This window comes from Dipteris shenzhenensis, chromosome 21 (genome assembly GCF_047967505.1).
Source record: "Dipteris shenzhenensis isolate YYH24624 ecotype China chromosome 21, Dip_SZ_1.0, whole genome shotgun sequence".
In the NCBI taxonomy this organism is placed as follows: domain Eukaryota; kingdom Viridiplantae; phylum Streptophyta; class Polypodiopsida; order Gleicheniales; family Dipteridaceae; genus Dipteris; species Dipteris shenzhenensis.
In genome coordinates this window covers 39,750,957-39,769,804 of record NC_141616.1, presented here as the reverse complement: position 1 = coordinate 39,769,804, position 18,848 = coordinate 39,750,957, and the positions used below count along the sequence as shown (strand labels likewise).

At 49.3% G+C, this 18,848-nt stretch overlaps 1 protein-coding gene across 1 annotated transcript in view; it reads left to right on the top strand.

Moving 5' to 3' along the window:
* Positions 1-18,848, top strand: part of DEX1 (defective in exine formation protein (DEX1)) — a 199,323-nt gene that overhangs the window by 67,219 nt on the left and 113,256 nt on the right. The gene's annotated exons all lie outside the window — the stretch shown is intronic.

Genomic DNA, 18,848 nt, shown 5'->3' with positions numbered 1-18,848 from the left:
CATACTCTCTACTCAGTGTGGCTTGCATTGCTGGTCTCATCATGAAGATCAGGTGTGAGAAGAGGACTGCCATGTAGGTATAGGATGTGACAATTTCTATTGGTGTGTTAGAGAAAAGGATTGCTTGCTACAGCCAACCCTTACGCAGCGGAATAAAGAAAGGTCTTGAGATCTCACAACAAAAAACTTTGAATGCCCAATTCACTTTGTGCATGTACGTATAGAGAGGAAGCACTTCAGATATGGAGAAAATACACACAGATGTTCAAACAAACAAATCTCATAAATAGTGGTAATGTCCAAGTACAAAATATAGCCAAAACATTGCAATAAACACTGCAGTACCTTAGCAGCTCCTGCGAGCTCCCTCCCCCTTCGCTCCCCGTCTACCCCCCCCTCGCTACCTGCGCGACCCTCTCCCTCCCTCCGTCGACTGCTGCCGTGCAGTCTTCCGCCCCCCCTCTCTGCTACGCTCCCCCTCTCCGCCAACTCCTCCGCCCGTCGCTACCCCCCCCTCTCCTCGCCACGCTCATTCCGTCCCGCTCCGTCTCGCTCCTCTCCTCTCCTCTCCACTCACCTCACCCCATCCCACCTCCCTCCGTTCCGCTCCACTCACCTTGCCCCTTCCCGCCTCGACCCACCTCTCTCCGCTCCACTCACCGCACCCCGCTCCACTACGCTCACCTCACCCACCCCGCCTCACACCACTCCGCTCCGCTCACCTCACCTCAGTTCACCTCACCACCCCTTAGTCCTCGCCTTCTTTTTTTTTTTGTTTTTTTTGGGCCACCCCTTGTCCCCGCCCACCTTCTTCCACTTTTAGCCCCTTACCTCTCACCCCCCTCTTCTTTTCCCTTCACCTGCCTCGGGAGTTCGCAGTTAGTCAAGCGATATGGCGGCTACGTGCCCGGAACCGGTGGCCCAGGCGGACCCCCCCCCTCCACCAGCCTAACGCGTTACTTTGACAGAGCACCAGGTCTCCTTGGTGAAGCAGGCCGCCACGGACTTCTCCCAGACATCAGTTTATGGGAGGGTCATTGGCTTCTCTCCTTCACGAGCAGACATCAGGGATTGGTTGCAGTCCACCCTTTACCTCGAGGACAGTCACATTGAGGAGGTGGCACTCATGGGACGTGGCATTTTCTGGCTTAAGCTCTCCTCAGCACAGGCTGCGAGCGACATAGTCAGGCGATCCCCTACTTCTGTGGGTGGGAAGATCATCCTCATGGTACCTTGGTACAGGGGATTCAGTGTAGCGGACTTCGATTCCCGCTTTCGCATTCCTCGACACCCAGTTACCCTTATCTTCCCAGGTCTCGCAACCGAGCTTCGCCCGATCATCAAGGACCTAGGGGCGCACTTTGGTTGGCCTATGCAGGACACTTACGTTAATGCGGCGGCAGCCCAAGGGGTGCCACGTGTCAAAGTGGCAGTCCTTGATCCACAGAGCATCCCGTCGGAGTTCGAGATAGAGACAGATACATGTGTGGTGACGCAGCACATTCTGGTCACTGGTCGCCCAAACCAGTGTCTGAGATGCCATGGCTTCGGGCACCAGGCTCGCTCATGTCCTCGCTTCACGGGTATAGATTCTCAGAAGACCCCTGTTCAGGCAGCTCAGGATACTCCGCTCCAGTCAGCGACATCCCCTCCCGAAGGGGAAGGCTAGACGGAAGTCAAACGAAAACGGAAGGGCAACAAGGCAGGTCCCAAAAAACCTTTCCAGCCACAGCCAGAGCCCCCTCAGATGATCCCTACTCATCAGCAGCCCGGTAAGGGGAAGGAGAAAGGAAAGGAGAAGGTCAGCCAGCCTCCCCCTCATCCCTCACCCCGCCCTCCCCCACCTCCCCCCTCCTCGATTCTCCGACCCTCACCCCCCCTCCAGGATCACCCCCCGCACCAGTGGTTTCCGCTCCACCCTCTTCCTCGAGCATGACCCAGAAGGAACCCTCCCCCACCTGCGCCACCTTCAGCCCCGAAGCATGCACAGACCTCACCCTCGTCTATCCTTCCGGGCCCGACGGCGGGAATAGGTCCTTCCCCACAGGTGGCCAGCACCCCTCCCTTCGGTTGAGACTCCTCATCTTCGTCCCCAAGCCCAAGGGCTGCTCCTAGAGCTCTTCCATTGGAGTTTTACCGAGCAGGTCCTTGGGACTACTTAGATGCAGCGGGTATTGGCTCCTTTCCCGCATGCCTAGACATTAGCATCTTCTTCCTCCGCAAGGGAGCGGAGGGTAAGGTGTCCATCCTGGCTCCGCACGATGGTCCTAGCTATTCCTTCACTATCTCCAGTGAAGGGAATGAGCAATGGACGAATGAAAATGTTTGGGAGACGATACGAGACCAGACCCAGGAGCAGGTGCAGGACTGGATTGGTAGCAGAGCAGCGGAGCTTCTTCAGCAGCAGTGGCAGGAGGGCGATGTTCGTCTGCGTTGGCGCCACGGCGCCAAACGTTTCCGACTCCTGGTCATTATTAGACCACCGCTGGAGTGGGCCTACGCGGAAGGGCTTCGCCCCTGGAGGACTTCAGAGGTTGCAGGCTTCTACAGCATTTCCTTGGCAGAGGCGTCGAGCTGGTTAGAGAGAGCTTACCACCACGGGACGAAAGGCCTTTCCCCTCTGCTGAAGGTTTTAGAGGATGGGTCCGATGATCCGGCCTCTCCTTCGAAACCTTCACAGAAGCGCCTTCGTCTCCACACAGGACATCCTCCGACCACTTCGACTTCGACTGCAAGCAGACAGCTGTTTGTGGCCCACCTTCCCTCCTCATGAGTTTACGCATTATCTCTTGGAATGTCAACAGGTTCCGCTCATCAGGCACCCGTGGCCCCAAGAAGATGGTGCTCAGACAGGAGCTCCAGCCAGCTTTGGTGGGAAAGGTAGATGTGCTCCTACTACAGGAACACAAGCTTTCGGCTTCACAGACTAGTATTTGTGGGAAGGTCCTCACAGGACGCTCCCACACCTACTGGGAACCTTCGATTGGCGAGCAGGGGAGAAGCGGAGGTGTCTGTACCTCCATCGACGCTTCTCTAGTTCAGCATGTGTTTGGTTCTTGCACTTTGATCCCAGGACGTGCGCTTTGGGTGGGCTTGCATATTGAGGGATCCCGCATCGGCATCCTCAATATCTACGCTCTGACTGATCTCAGACGTAGATCCGTTTTTTGGAGATCCTTGACAGACCTATTACCAAAGATGGACTCTTGGATTGTAGGAGGGGACTTCAACAACCTTGAGACCTTAGAGGATCAGCAGGGAAGGGGCCCAGAGTTCCTCGGTATAGCTCAGGCAGAGCAGGCAGATTGGGACTCCTTCCTCTTTGCAGTTGGAGGTCGGGACAGTTGAAGGGAGCCTTCCTTTCGCAGATAGCCTGGGAGTCTGGACTTCTCTTGGGGTTACAGGAGGGAGGGAGGCAGACTCCTGGAGAGACTGGACCGTTTCTATGTCAGTGATTGGGCGCTTGGCAGAGGAGGAGAGTCAGGAGTGGTTCCAGGGACGACACTTTCAGACCATGCCCTAGTCATCCTAGTCCTGGACTCGGCCTCTCAGTCCTCACCTCCACGTTCATGCCGGATCCCAGATTCCATCTACACCAGAGTAGCGGTTCAGAGCAGGATAGTGGATCTATGGGAGCAGGAGTGGGACCCTACCAGGGATATGGCAGCACAGGTAGCTCAGGCACTTGATGAGTCTAGCTGCATTTGCCAGCAGGAGGCGATTCAGGTCAGACAGCGGCGTTGGGCGCGGGAGAGGGGTCTCAGACGTGACCTCGCCTCGATTCAGAGGATGCAGCAGTCCTCTCCAGGCTCTGAGGAGCTCAGACAGCAGGAGGTTCGGGATGGGGCCATGCTAGAGGAGGTCACCCAGCGTCGCTCAGAGTTTTCATTTCATGCTTCCAAGTCCTTCTGGGCTAGGAAAGGCGACAGGATGTGCAGGGAGTTCTTCAGGACTCATGGACAGAGGTCAGCAGGGGAACAGCTCCGTTCTCTTAGGGCGCAGGATGGTAGTGTCAGGACAGATCCAGATGAGGTCCGGGACTTAGTGACAGACTTCTACAGATCTTTATTCCAGCAGGAGCCCCCAGACCCTCGTGGTCGCATTTGCAGGGAGGAGGTGTGGAGATCTACACCGAGACTCGTGCAGCCCAGCATGAGCGATACCCTTCTCACACCCTTCACAGTTGCGGAGATGCAGGATGCGGTGAGTGCTATTGATGGGCAGAAATGCCCAGGTGAGGATGGCCTCTCTAGAGCTTTCTTCACCACCTTTTGGGAGCAGATCCACCGGCCCTTGCTCGCAGCCTTCTAGCACATCTTCTCCAGCTGACAGATGCCAGAGAGCCTTGCGACAGGCCTGATTTGCCTCATCCCCAAAGGGGGGGACCGCCAGGAGATCAGACAGTGGCGCCCAATCACCCTCCTCCCGACCGCCTACAAAATCCTCGCCAAGATGATCAGCAGTCGCATCCGCCCCCTGCTACACGATCTGATTCACGACACCCAGACTGGTTTTGTCCAAGATCGCAGCATCTTGGACAACATCTTCACTTTCTCAGAGGCGACGGAATGGGCCCAGCACAGTGGCCAGCACCTTGCCATACTCCTTCTCGACTTTGAGAAGGCGTACGACAGGGTAGACTGGTCTTTCTTGGAAGGTACACTCGCTCGGTTCGGTTTCCCGGACGAGTGGATTAGAGGTATTGCTAGCCTTTACAGATCGGCCTCCAGTCGGGTTATCATTAGCGACAGGATGGGGGAGAGATTCACACTTGAGCGCTCGGTACGTCAGGGCTGTCCATTAGCGCCTTACCTCTTCCTATTTTTTGCGGAGGCCATGACACACTTCCTTCGAGCTCGCACCACTGGTCTTCGCGGGATGCGTCTCCCTATTCGAGAGGATGCCGAGCTGTTGGACTCCGAGTATGCAGACGACACAGCCCTATATGTGCAGGATGATGTCGAGTCACTGGAGCGTGTGAGACTGTCCCTAGAGATGTTTTGCCTTGCGGCTGGAGCGAAAATCAACTGGCATAAGTCAGTTGGTTTTCTTACGGATCCGGGAGCCAGCTCACAGTGGGGTATTTTCCTGGGGTTTCGTTGGATCCCTAGAGGACAGACGACACGTTACCTGGGATTCCAGGTAGGCCTGGACATCACACCGGCTCATCAGTTCTTGCCGGTCCTAGCCTCCATACGACGGAAGCTTGCTTTTTGGAGCACGGCTCGACTTTCCTTGGCAGGCAGGGCCCTTGTGGTCAACCAGGTCCTTCTTGCCACTGCTTGGTATGTGGCCTCTTGCTGGTGTTTCTCGAGGTCTTGTGTAGCCCAGCTGAGGAGACTGGTGCGGAACTTCCTATGGTCTGGCTCAGACGGCTCCGGCACCACCAGAGCTAGGGTCGCCTGGCAGACGGTCATTCTCCCCTAGGCAGAGGGCGGCCTCGGCATCATAGATCCAGAGCTTCAGAGCCAGGCACTTCTTGGCAAGCTAGTCATCCGCGGCCTGACCCCAGGAGGACAGACGTGGAAGCTCTTGCTACAGCATGGTCTCAGTGGGTGTACCCCCCAGTTAGGGGATGTTTGGCAGCCTTCTATCCGATGGATCTTCACTTCAGCACCTTTGACTCAGCCCCGTTTCCCCTTCCTCCGTTGCCTCAATTCAGTCTGGAGGAAGTTGCGACACAGCCTCTCCCAGGTCCCTCCTAGCTGCCGAGAGAAGACAGACAGACAGCCCCTGATCTGGAGCAGCCAGGTGACAGATGATACAGGTCGTCAGCTCGGAGAGAGATCCCATATCCCTTGGGCGCTCTGGGCGCGTGGGCCCGCGCACTCGTTCCGGGTTTGAAGGGACGTCTACAGTCAGCTGAGTCCAGGCGAGCTGGTAGCAGCAGTAGGTACGGCTCGTGGGATCCAGGCTCGGCGAGCGGAGATTGATGCTGCCATCCCTGCAGGTTGGAGGATTCCCGTAGACACCAGACAGCTCTTCCCGGGAGATGAGAGGTGGCTCGGACAGTTCACTCCACGAGGCATTCCTTTGGTGGTGGCAGGCCTCTTCTCGGACTCTTCGGTACACTTCTTCTCCATCACTGATGACAGTCGCCTACAGAGCAAAGAGGCCGTGACCGACCCCCAGCTTCCCTGGCAGCGCCTTCGCATTGTAGGGCTGCAAGGGAAGACGTGGCATATAGACCCCCTGATTATACAGGACCAGGATTGGAGACTCTGGATATGGGAGGGCCGCTCCTTGTCAGAGGTGGAGTGGGACCCAGGGGAGTGGTGTTGGCCACCATCGGAGACCTCAGAGAACCCCACCCCCTTCTTTTCTTATAGTGCACGCACGGGTCGGCGTGCTCTTGGGGCTCTCCAGCGTGGGCTACCCACACAGGCACATAGCTGGTATGCCCAGGGGATATCCTTGGTCTTTCTTCGCACTTTCTGGAAGACTCTTTGGGCTAGCTGGCGTCCAAGGAAGATCTCCTACTTCCTTTGGATGGTGGTACACAAGGGGCTTCCAGTTGGCAGCTGGCTGAGACAGATGGGGCAGGAGGGGCATTGCCAGATGTGTTTTTAGGAGGAGGAGACCCTAAAGCATTGCCTTTGGAGCTGTTCGCATGCGCAAACGGTTTGGAAGGGAATCATGGGGATCTTAGCTAGGGCTACACCCGAGCTAGGACCGATCACTTGGGGAGCTGTTTGTTGGTGCAGCATTGAGCCGGGGCATCACTTGGCCTATGAGTTCTCTAGACAGGATCCCGTCTTTTTCATCACGCAGGCCACTTGGGCTTATATGGACAGCTTCCCTTGGCATCTGACAGAGACAGATGTAGGAGCGTTGCCTCGACACCCAGTTTGGGAGATCATAGGGAGCATCGCAGGCTGGCATATCTGGACTTCCAGATGCGCGCAGACTGTAGGAGCTCAGACTACCTCTACTACTCAGACCCTAGCAGATATCTGGAGCACGATCATTCACACGCTCAAGGGTCAGTGGGATCAGATACAGGGAGAGTCCCGAGCAGGGAAGGAAAAGAGACGATGTTTCCTTCGCGACTGGGATCACCGGGAGTTATTCTTCCAGCACTCCACTCAGAGTCTTCAGTGGCATTACGCCCCTCCACCGTGGCTGTTTGTCCACTTCCTGATGATTATGCCCTAGGAGGCTTGTATTTAGCTTTTTGACTTCTCGGGCTGAATCTGTTTTGTGATTACAGCCCGCTGGCCTTCAGGCCTTCTTGTACTCTCGCTTTCAAGTAATATAACTAGCACTACTTTTTGCGCAAAAAAAACAAAATATAGCCAAAACTGTGACAACACCATCAGCAAACATACAGCCACCAAGAGCATGATCTGTTTTCTGATGTAATTGTTGTAGCCCTCCCCCAGAGCAGCTTGTGTCGTCAATGGACTTTAGTGGCTGCTCTGAGTCTGCTACTGCTCTTCCTGTGCACCACAATCCGGCTTTTCTATGGTGGGTAGAATGACTCTAAGAACCTCATTCCCACTTCCCACACCTGGGACAAAAGCCTCAAAATAAGTGTAACTCTAAGATTTAGCCTTCTACTTGGCCATATCTGAGAGAACCCCAAGCTTATCCTGGGTTGGGCTAGGGGTTTCAGCCCAACCCAGAGTTAGGTGCTACCCCAACCCTTGACTGGTGCAGGCGGTTACGTTATGTTAGGCTAGGGTTCACAGGAGGTGGCTCTGACCGACAATTGGTGACAGGCTAGGTTTTGCTGGCGGCAGCGCTGAAGGGTTGGCTAGGTTTTGCTGGCGGGGACCCTGAAGGCTGGTGGTAGTGTTGAATGACGGGATGCTACTATGATGACGAGCAAGAGCTACGTTACGGTGACGACATGCTACGCTGACGGGCAGGGGCTACGATGACAGGTAGGGGCAAGGGCCACGGTAACGACAATGACGACGGGTTACGGTGATGACGATGATAACGCCGGGCTACGATGACGACGACATTGATGGGCAGGGGCTACGTTGACAGGAAGGCCTCTATGCATTGAATGTGTCAGTATCTGAGGGGGGTAGCAATCACCGTGCTGAGGATTGTGATATGCAGCAGCTGCTCTCGGAGTTTGCTGATGTATTTGCTGATATGCCATCCCAACTGCCTCCCAAGAGGGATGTGGGTCATGCCATTGTTCTAGAAAGAAAGAAAGAAAGAAAGTTTATTTAAGTCTTCGAAAGATTGATGTATCTATGAGACTATGAAAAACCCTGATACAAACAAGCTGTGATGGAGCTACTAAATGAGCATCCACCCCAATGTAGAATGCAAAATGATAAGTGCCGAGTGTAACATTGCTACATAGTCATGTTAGAATGATGATCGTCTACACAACACTAACATCCTCATCATCAAAGTGTCAAGGTGGATGAGGTCACTAGTGGGGACATGAAATCAGAGAGAGAGTGTTGGCAGTTGCCCGTAGACGTGGTCGTGTGTCGTCTCCTGGTCGTAGCTCTGCGTCGGACAAGGGCTATTGTAGCCCCTATTGGGGGAGCCCCAACTTTGAACAAGGAAGGAATATCCCCAAGTGTAATCTGTACATCCATCCTCTGTCTGATCTGTCGCGTCGTTGGCTCTGTGTCACGATCTTGACGGGGCTTGGCTGGAAGAAATCAGTGATCGAGCTTGGAGAAGAGTTTATCAAGGAGGTCTGCTCCTATGTCCGTGACCGAAGTAGATGCTCCTGGTGTCTGACTGCCTCGTGAATGAAGGCGGATAGGCATCTCTGATCTGGAAAGGAGAGAAAGCGGGACAATATCCCAGAACTGTCTCTGAAGAGGCAATAGAAGCGTCCTCGAATCTCATAGTATACAGGGCATTTGAAAATGAAATGCTCCTCAGACTCAATCTCTTGTGTGTCGCATAATGTGCATAAGCGCCTCTCCTTGGGCAAACTCGGATGCGTCAATTTTACGAGCAAAAACCTATGAGCAGGTTTATCCGAGCGTGTTTTTCAAGAGCTTTTTAAAAATGTTTTTCTTTAGGAAACATGGTTTTTACACTTTTATTTTCACTAGAACTAGATCTCTTTATCATAAAAATATACAGACTAGTCACTCATTCATTTTTACACAACATAATTTTCTTATTTAGAGACATCCCTTTGTACCCCTGTTATTACCTTAAAAAAGTGTTGATTCCTTTAAGAAACATTCCTCATAATCACTCTCAATGTAATATTACTATGCATATATAATTACTTATTAACACATTTATATCATATGGCAATATCTTTTTAGTGTTTTTATAGCATATTTATGGACATGTTTCTAAAGAAGTTTAAATTACTATAAATAAGTATTAACTTGGGCTTATATATCACTCTCATAAAATACATGTAATATTTAATACTATATATGAAAGATTTTCCAAAATATAACTCCATAGATGTGCTCAAATGGGGTGTTCTGATCAATTTGAGTGGTTGAATGACTATATTTGGACATTGGATATGAAAGTTATGTCACTTTTAAAAGTGCTGTCCAAGGTAGTTTCGCCAGCGAAACTACCTTGGGAGACTTGCTTCAAAGGGGTTTCGCTGGCGAAACTACCTGGATGGCTTGCTTCAATGAGTTTTCTTTGAAGAAACTCTTTCATGAAGATAGGTTGAGAGAGGGTTTTCAATGTCATCCCCTATTAAGTAAAAGTTGTAAGAAGGATCATAAGGGAATTTTCATAGAGAAGTCTACTCTACATGTGGGTTTCTTCAAAAGCCATCCCATTATGCTCTCACCATTCCTACAGATTCACCTAAAGATTTTTGTATAAAATAGGCATTGCTATAATACTTTGCATATTTCTAAGTGAAACTATGTTTTCTTCTGATCGATTTTTGCCATATTTATGCATAGTTGGAAGCTTTTTTTTTCCTTCGCTCGGACGCTCGGAAGATTTCGCTCAGAAAATGCTCGTCCCCGGCAAACTCTTAGCCCTGTCACTCTCAATGCGAAGTCTATGTGAAGAGACCCGAAACTGCCCAATAGAGATCCTCAGTGAATGAGGTAGGTGGATCTGCGTATATCATGGTGGGTCGATAAAACCCTCCGCTGTGATATGTAAACAATGATCCTTGTAGAAGCTGAGCTTCATTGGAAGCTCAGCCGGTCCCAACCAGGTCCTGAAAGAGCCTGGCAGTAAGCCCATAGACAAAGCCCGGTACCGTCTTTCTAAAGTTGAGCGGGAGGAGGTGGCAGTACATGTGCGTGATTTGCTTTGAGAGATGGGCCCTACTTGAGGCCATCAAACTTGAGCTCTGAATTCAGGGGTTCATGCACCTATCGCTTTGCTAGTGAGCACATATAGCCAGACGCAGCGAGTGCATCAGATGGCAGCAGCTACTACACAGCAGGGGGTTAGTGGTGGGTAGCATGCCACTTTTGTTGAGATGTTGTCAGATTCCTTGCGTTCATATAAGGCCCTACCTAGGCCATCAAACTTGAGATGTCTTTCTCTGATTATGTGAACCTCAAGGGTGATGATGCCCACACTTTTAGAGGCTACACACTCAGGAATTATGCAGCCAAGGACGTAAAGGACAAACTCACATTGCATAAGTTCAAAGGGGACACTCGCACACCTAATGAGCTGAAGGAGTGGCTTTCGAAGCTGGAAGATTATTTCTGCTTCTACCCAAAGCAGGATGAGGACCGTATAATTTTTGCGGGTATGCACATGTAGGACTATGCACATACTTGGTGACGGTATATGAGGGATTCACCTCAAAGGCCAACCAGATGGAGGGGTTTTAAAGAAATGTGGGTTACTACCCCTTCGTATCCCCACTCATCTTGGATCAGTACTTGGCTGAATTCTACGCATTTGTCGCAGACTGGTATAGTCCAAGAGTATTTGCAGCGCTTTTGGAGGCTTTCCTTGCAGACTGGTACAGTCCAAGAGTATTTGCAGCACTTTTGGAGGCTTTCCTTGTTTGTACAAGATGTATCTGAGAAAGGGAAGTTGCTATGTTTCATCCAGGGATTGAGTCCTTCCCTGGCTGCAATGTGAAGGCACATAACCCTTAGACTATTGAGAGGGCGGCAGCTTGCAGAAGTGTGCCCAAATATGCCAGCAAGTATAAAATGGCAGCGGGCAGTGCTTACGAGACTGCAAATGAGGCTGAGAAGAAGCCTAAGGTGACTGATTGGCATGATAGGAAATCAGCAGCAGCACCATTTCCGAGGTTATGCTCAGCCAATCAGGTTCTTTGATGCTAAGCCAAGAGGTAAGCCAAGTGCTGGTAATGAAAAATTAGAATTTAAACCACACACCAAGGCAGCAACAAACTTATGCTTTGAGTGTGGTGAAAAGTGGACTCTTGAGCATCAAGAAGTTTGCAAAATGCGTAATAGTGGCACTGCAAAACTCAGCATGATTATTGAGATATCAGATGATGAGGAATTAATGGATGCTTTTGAGACCTTGGATGCCACTCATGATGATTGAGAGGGTGCACATGAGGGATACTGGAGCCACGAAGAGGGCTGATTTCCCCTTTCATCCCGGTGGTGCTATTGAACATAATATGCATGGTATACATTCAAAGGACACTCAGCCCGCCCGTGCCATGCGAGGCCATTGGCCTATAGTCTTTCATGTGGAGCATCAGCTTGCTATGCCTTTTCATATGCGAGAGGATGCAAATGGAAATGCTCCTATGGAGATCTATTGGGATGCGCAGCAAACAATTTATGCTATCCCCTTTCATGCCTTGATGGGTGCTGCTGAAACTATCTGATTGAAAGGGCAAATTAATGACAGGACTGTTCACATGCTTGTGGACAGCGGTAACACTCATAGTTTCAAGACCTTACAGAAGGTGGGATTGATTGCTACTGAGATTGATCATGGGCTGAGAGTAGAGGTAATGAATTTGCTGGGGATCTCTTGGCACTGAACATGGGCCCAATAGTTGTTGTCCTGACTGTGATTGGTTTGGGTAAAATCAGCATGGATTTAAATGCCCTATCACTCAGCTTTGTCCACAGGGGTAGAACTGTAAGCAAGACAGTTGGCCAGAGAGCTCAAGAAGGAGCATGCCCTCTATGCATTGAATGTGTCATATCTTAGGGGGGTAGCATTCCCCATGTTGAGCATTGTGATATGCAGCAGCTGCTCTCGGAGTTTGCTGAAGTATTTGCTGATATGCCATCCCAAGTGCCTCCCAAGAGGGATGTGAATCATGCCATTGTTCTAGAGCTTGGCAGTAAGCCCATAAACAAAGCCCCGTACCATCTTTCTAAGGTTGCGTGGGAGGAAGTGGTTGTACAGGTGCGAGAATTGCTTGAGAAGGACTTCATCTCTCATAGCACTTCTCCTTTTGCCTCCCCGGTGCTTCTAGTGAAGAAGAAAGATGGATCGTACCGCATGTGTATTGATTACAAGGATCTAAACAAGGCCACCTGAAACAGTTCGCCGTTTTCGAAACCAGAAACAGCGTTTCAGACAGGCCAAAATTTCCCCCCCTTTTTTTTGGGTGCTTTTGCAGTGCCTTTGGAATTTATCCAAGGAAACGTATATATAGAGCAGCAATGTAAGAGCTTGTAGACATCAATGCTCAACTATAGAAGCATAAGTACCGGCATACCGCCTCAACCACTGAGTAAGAAGTTAGAACCCCATCGGCGGGTAGGGCAGTTTTTTCTCTCCCTCTCCAGCCTCTCCTCTTGCTCTCTGCAACCCCCCTCTCAGCCCGCTGCCCCTCCTCCTTGCTCTCCTCATCCCTTGCCCTCTCCTCTCCTCTCCTCCTTGCTCTCCTCTCCAACCTCTCCTTGCTCTCCTCTCCTCCGTGCTCTCCTCAGCCGTTGCCCTCTTCCCCTTGCTCTCCTTAGCCCTTGCCCTCTCCTCTCCTCCTTGTTGTCCTCTCAGGCCTTGTTGTATGACATATGTATTAATAATAATTACATATATAATATATATTTTATTAACCTTAAAAACCGAAACTCCGTTTCCACCGTTTCTCTTGGTGCCCGAAACGCCAAAACTCCGTTTCCCGCCCGTTTCTGTTTCCTCGCTTCCGAAACTCTTGGGAACTATGGCCACTATCAAGAACAGGTTTCCAATTCCCAGGATAGATGACCTATTGGATGATCTCAAGGTGCTCAGTTTTTCACAAGATAGAATTGAGGTCTGGCTACCATCAAATCAGGGTGAAAGAAGGAAATGAGCACAAGACGGCCTTCCGGATAGAACGGGGCTTTAATGAATTCAAGGTGATGGCTTTTGGATTGACTAATGCACCGGCCACCTTCCAGGCGCTCATGAACAAGATATTGCAGCCACTTCTTTTCAATGTGTGCTGGTTTTCTCTGATGATATCCTCATTTACAGCAAGGATAGGCAGGCGCACATTAAGCATGTGCTAGAAATTTTGAGGATGCATAAGCTTTATGCAAAAGCCAGCAATTGCACGTTTATGGTAGAGGAGGTTGAGTACCTGGGGCATATTGTGAGTAGACGTGGATCCCACAATGGTGAAATGCATCAAAGATTGGCCACAATCACAAAACCCCATCCAGTTGAGAGGAATTTTAGGTCTTGCTTCCTTCTACAGTCACTGAGGGCAGCTCCTCTTACTGACCTCTTGAAGAAGGATGATTTTCTGTGGTCAAGACTCAAAGGAAGCACAACACAGCTTTGAAGACCTGAAATTTGCTCTCAGTAAGCCTTGATTTTTCACGTTCTTTCATTGTGGTCAATTACCATGTTTATGATCAGGAGATGTTGGCTATCTTGCACGCTTTCAAGAAATGGCACCACTATTCGTACGAGAGTAAAATTAAGGTGAAAACAGATCATAGGACACTCAGATTCTTCCTCATCCAGCCAAATTTATCATATAAGCAGAAGAGGTGGTTAACTGGCTGCAGTTCAATCCTATGATTTTGACATTGAATACAGAAAAGGGAAGGAAAATGTGGTTGCAGACGCCTTGTCCAGGATGTGGGCTTGCAATTTGTCTGCTATCCCCCCTAATATCAGGAGTGGATTCATGGCATTCAGGAAGAGTATATGCAGAATTCTAAGGCAGCTCCCATGTTTTCAGATTTGCAGAAGCCTTTTAGTCAGGGTCATCAAGAATTCAAATTGCATAATGGGCTGTTGTGGTGCTTTAGTGCCAGACTCAAAATATAGACAGTTGGTTTTGCAAGAAATGCACTCCTCTCCCATGGCTGGACATGTAGGTGTCACTAAAATATATGAAAGAAGCAAGTAGAGCTTTACTTGGGAAGGCATGCAGCGCCATGTGGTTAAATACGTGGCTGAATGCTTGCCTTGCCAACAGAATAAAGTGGACAGGAAACTACCACAAGTTCTTGCAACCATTACCCATTCTAGAGGGCAAATGGACGCACATAGCAATGGATTTCATCATAGGATTGCCTTCTACAGAGAGGGGATGGGACATCATCTTTGTTGTGGTGGATAGAATGACAAAATAGGCCCATTTCATACCCACTAAGACCCGGTATTCAGCATCGCAGGTTGCTTGGCAATTCATTAAGCATGTCTTTAAGCATCATGGTTTCCCTGAGAAAAATTGTCAGTGACAGAGATGCAAAATTTATGGGTTACTTTTGGCAGGAGTTATTTACAGCAGTGGGTACTTTTCTCACATCCAGCACTGCATACCATCCTTAGACTGATGGATAATTGGAAAGGGTGAACAAATGGGTGGAGGAATATTTGAGACACTTCTGTCATGATACTCAGAAGTCTTGGGATAAATGGTTGGCACTTGCTAAATTTTGCTACAACAGTACCAAGCATCTCTCCATTGGCATGAGCTCGTTTGATGCAATGTACGGATGCAAAGTTGGGATGCCTTCTTCAATTGCTGACATGGCTGTGAAAAATCACCAAGTGTGGAATGACTTGGAGAGGATGGATACCCTTCTGTAGTTGCGTAAAAGGAATATGTAGGATGCCCAAGCCAAGAAGAAGAAATATGCGGACGAACGCAAGAGATATTTGTCTTTCAAAGAGGGAGATTATGTGCATTTGCGTCTCCATAAGAACTATTATGCCTCGCTGAAAGGTAATACCAACACAAAGCTTGCTCATAGGTATTATGGACCTTATAGGATCATCCACAAAGTTGGAGAGGTAGCATATCAGTTGGAGCTATCCAGTACCTCCAAGATCCATGATGTTTTCCATGTGTCCTTGTTGAAACCACATGTGGGACAGCATGTACATGTTCTTCCTGAGTTGCCACCTATGGATGAGGAGGGCCACATTCTCTATGTTCCGGAACGCATCATGGGTTTCAGAGACCATGTACTCCGAAGAAAGGTCTACATAGAGTATCTTATCAAGTGGCGGGGACTCCCCCAGGATGAGAATTCATGGCAACCAGAAAGCATTGTCTAGGACCACCCCCACTCCTACCGGGCTGACTTGTAGCTGTTGTTTGCTGCACTTTTTGGACAGCCATGCTGTCAAATTTTGAGGGCAAAATTCTATGGGAAGGGATGGCTGTAATGAAGGGGGAAAATGGGCCAATTTAGAGGACCTTTAGAGACCTCTTAGGTGGGAAATGTGGAGGGACTATATAAGTCCCCATCCCCCCCTTATTGCACATTTTGATGTGACATATCCTATCTATTCCCACCTCCTTCCGCCTACACTCTCTCTCTTCCAATCTCTCTCTATCTCTCTCCCCTCCCCCTTTTCTCTCTCTTCCTCTCCTTCTATCCCCTTTCCCTCCTATCTCTCTCTCTCTCCCCTCTCAGAGCTCTATCACGGAGTTTTTTCAGCCAGATCACATGGACCCCCACGAGATGAGGCCTCGACATGATTGTGACCTAGAGCCAGTGACCCGACAGCTCACACAGAGGGTTGACACGCAGATTACACTTGGGGATATCCCCTCCCTGTTTAGAGTCGGAGCCCGACCGACAGGGGTCACTGTAGCCCTTGTTAGGCGCAGAGCTATGACTAGGAGATGTGTCAGGGCCGTACCTGTAAAGCACTATTATCTAACTTCTACTGCAGATCACGGGAGCAGCACCATGAAAAAAACCTCCCAGCCAAATCTTGCTGAGACTAACTAGCAGACAGAGATCTTCGTTACCAAAATCGACGTGAATAATCCTCTTCTCTTCTCTCACTAGCCTCAGCAAGCCCCAATTCCCTAGATAGATCTAGATGCCACATGTCATCACTATAGGGCCTTCCTAATGCAACATTTCCCCCCTCTCTTGGGATGCATTAAATTCCTTGCCCCTAGGCACATCTTTGCACTAAGCCCTTGGTCTTAGATCTACCTAGTCTGGTGCTATCAGCCCTCACCAAGGACCTTGACATTAAATCCCTCCCGATCATTTACATGAAGCGCAAACACATATATTACAGAGATAGATCCTTTAAGGGAAATGTCGACTGATTCTTCCGAGGTCATGCTACCTCGGCTAGAGCGTAACATTCCTTCCCTCTTCAGACATCAGCGTCCTCGATGATAAAATCTGGGAACACTCTCCGCAACTGATATACGGATTCCCATGTAGCTTCGGATAGAGGCTGACCATGCCATGCAACCAACACCGTGGGTATCTTCCGATTTCGTATTTGCATTGTTCCTCGGTCCAGGACTCTTGTTGGTTTGCGCCTTGCAATATCCTCTATCTCCTGAAACAAAACCACACCTTCGATTAGTGAGTCACCTGTATGTAAAAATTTCTTTAAGCGCGAAACATGAAAAACCGGGTGCACCTTACACCCCTGTGGCAATTCTAATTTGTAGGCTACAGTGCCTATTCTCTTTAGAATTAACCACGGCCCACAGTATCGAGGTGATAACTTAGCACACTCTCCTGAAGTCAACGACTTCGAGTGCGAAGGTACTCTGAGAAAAACTTTTTCTCCTTCTTTAAATACTCTTATAGACCGATTTTCATCCGCATATACCTTGGCCCTATCCATAGCCTGGCGGATATTAGCTCTCGCAAGTGCTAGCATCTCCCGCATCTGAACCACAACGTTCGCGGCACTAGGCACTTTCTGAGGTACTCCAACTATAGTTGGATTGGCTGGTCTATAACCATAGTTCAGTTCAAACGGACTGAACCCGATAGATGAATGTTTCCTATCATTGTAGGCAAACTCCAACAATGGTAACCACTTGTCCCACGTATGTTGCCTCAATGACACATATGCCCTCAGCATATCCTCTAAAGTCTGGTTGACTCTCTCCGTCTGACCATCCGTCTCAGGATGATCCCCACTACTCATTCCCAACTCAGTCCTTAGTGTCTCAAATACCGCTGTCCAAAAATGACCGGTAAATCTGACATCTCTGTCTGACACTATGGATCTAGGCAATCCATGCAGACGGAATATATGTCTAATGAACAGATCCGCCACTTGCGGGGCACTAACAGACTCTCTAGTCGGAATGAAGTGAGCCATCTTGGTTAGACGATCAACCACCACAAGGATAGAATCATATCCTCCTTGCGTCGTAGGCAGTCCTACAATAAAGTCCATGGAAATGCTCTCCCACTTACTTAGTGGTATTTCCAAGGGCTGTAAAAGTCCGGGTGGCTTCACCCGCTCGGCCTTACTTACCTGACACAAGAAAGACCGTGTCACATACTCATGAATATGCTTTTTCATCTTTGGCCAAAAGAAATCTCGCTTCACGAGATCATATGTCTTCTCGACACCTGGATGTCCCGCACACGGGCTATCATGGCACTGTCGAATGACTCTCTGCCTGAGATCATTCTGACCAGGTACTACAACCTTGCCATTTCTAATTAGCATGCCATCCCTTATGGTATATCTTGCATAAGTTTGGCCTTTCTGGATGCCAGGTCATCCTTTTCATTTTCCCCGGGCTTTAACACATGAGCTTTAGGCCACAAGCTCTGGACAAACTCGTCCACTTTTTGAGTTTCTCTTATGTCGGTCATTAGAGCACTCTCTAATACCGTGAAACTCAGGTTGTGCATAATGCGAGACAACGCATCAGCAACCTTATTATCTTTTCCTCTTCGGTACCGAATTGTTAGATTAAACTCCTGCATGAGCTCTGCCCACCTAGCTTGGCGGCCCCTCAAGTCAGGCTGTTTACAAAAATGTTTCAGAGTATCATGATCTACATCCACATAAAACTCTGAACCATACAGATAATGCCTCCATGTTTTCAAAGCATGGATGACAGCATACAACTCTAATTCATGAGTTGGCCAATTCCTTTGAGAGGGAGAAAGCTTCTTGCTTTCAAAGGCTACTGGCCTTCCCTCTTGAAGGAGGACTGCTCCTACCGCAATGCCACTTGCATCGGTTTCTAGGAACAACGGTTTCTGGGGATCAACTATTTTCAACACCGGTCCTGAGACCACAGCTTGTTTTATGGTGTTAAAACTTTCTTGTTGATTCTGTCCCCAAATAAAAGATACTTTATCCGAGGACAGATCAGTCAATGGCCATACTATTCCGGAATATCCTTTGATATGCCTTCTATAAAACTGGACAAATCCCAAGAATGATCGCAACGCGGTCAGACTCTGAGGGATTGGCCAAGTTAGTATCGCAGCCACTTTCTTCGGATCCATTTCTACCCCCTGTGGAGTAATTATGAACCCTAAATATTCAAGCCTAACCATACATAGTATAGTTTTCTTCTTATTCACATAAAGACTGGCTTTCCTCAAAGTACTGAACACTATTCTTAAGTGTTCACGATGCTCAGTAACACTTTTACTGAATATCAGGATATCGTCAATAAAATGTACTACGAACTTTCCGATATACGGACGTAGTAAATCGTTCATAAGCATGACGAAGGTCGCTGGAGCATTGGTAAGTCCAAAGGGCATTACCAA